Genomic DNA, 1,195 nt, shown 5'->3' with positions numbered 1-1,195 from the left:
TGCCACTAAAACAAATGTAAAATAATGTAACTTTAAATGAATTATAATTAAAAATATATTTAAAAGAAATATACTAAAGAAATAAAAATGTTAATAATAATTTCGACAGTGGCAAACCCATTTCAAATACTCTCTTTGCAAACGTCAACTATTGCCGCTGAAGACGTTAATCATGCCACCACATAATTATAGTACTTTTTATTATTTATAGTCTTAGTGTTGGTTGGCGGAGGCGGTTGTTGGAGTCTTGCGGGATATATCAGAAGTCTGTTCCGTTAGGAAATATTTTGACAATTGTATAACCTAAGGAAATAACATGGTTACATAATAAATGGTATTCTGTATACAAAAATTTCAATTTTTTTTTTCCCCGGTGAAACTTGTCATAAAAAAAAAAAGGACAAAAACAATATAGACCAAATTCATAATCGTTTTTATTAGAGCCTAAAAAGATTTATAACCACTGTAAACAGCTATTCGCAAATTTGAGAAAAAATAGCGTACGTACTCAAATTTGGTATGACTTTTATTAAGGGAAATATCAGAATAATAGTCCCAAAACCAGCAGCAAAGGTTCACATTAGTGAATTTTTATGGTTAGGATTATTTTATCATTATCTTTTCTAAAGCTTTGGTATCAGTTAAAAGGTTCTAATATGAAATGCCCCCAAGTCAGGAGGTTCAATATTAAGCTTAGTGGTTCCCAGACTTCCAGGGTTTGAGACAGACTGTTTAAAAAAAAATCGACTTCATTGATGAACTTATTTTAAGTATAATCAAATAATATTGGATTCGAAATCAACTGAGTTTTTATTATTGATGAATTATATTGTTGATCAGTCACCTGAGAGTATCCGTAGACCTTGATCTTCTTCTCCAGAGGGTCGTGCTGAATGCGGCCTCCTCCAATGCACTCTGAGTCCAGTTCCAGGGCGTTCAGCTTCTGCACTGTCTCATCGTATATGTCAGCTGTAAAATGGATTTCATAGTTAATAAATGAATACTTCAGCAATAAATTATAATAATAATCACCTCAGATACTCAGCCCGTAAAAGCGAGAAATACAGACAATAATAATAACTATTATTATTGTAAGCCAGATATCCTCCTTATTGATCTAAGAAAAAAGAAAGCGGAACTTATTGATGTCGGAATCCCAAACGATAATAACATAAACTCTACTGTGGGAGAAAAG

General features: G+C 32.1%; 1 long non-coding RNA gene across 1 annotated transcript in view; it reads right to left on the bottom strand.

The window, feature by feature from the left end:
• Window positions 1-970, bottom strand: part of LOC106687771 (uncharacterized) — a 4,273-nt gene extending 3,303 nt beyond the window's left edge. The window contains exon 1 of the long non-coding RNA XR_010843676.1: window positions 845-970. This is a non-coding gene — a long non-coding RNA (uncharacterized lncRNA). The remainder of the gene's footprint in view (window positions 1-844) is intronic.
• Window positions 971-1,195: the final 225 nt, after the last annotated feature.

This window comes from Halyomorpha halys, unplaced genomic scaffold (assembly GCF_000696795.3).
Source record: "Halyomorpha halys isolate HHAL.00 unplaced genomic scaffold, Hhal_1.1 Scaffold1010.1, whole genome shotgun sequence".
NCBI classification, from domain to species: Eukaryota; Metazoa; Arthropoda; class Insecta; order Hemiptera; family Pentatomidae; genus Halyomorpha; species Halyomorpha halys.
Note: the sequence above shows the minus strand (reverse complement) of the source record. Positions and strands in the feature narration are given on the sequence as shown.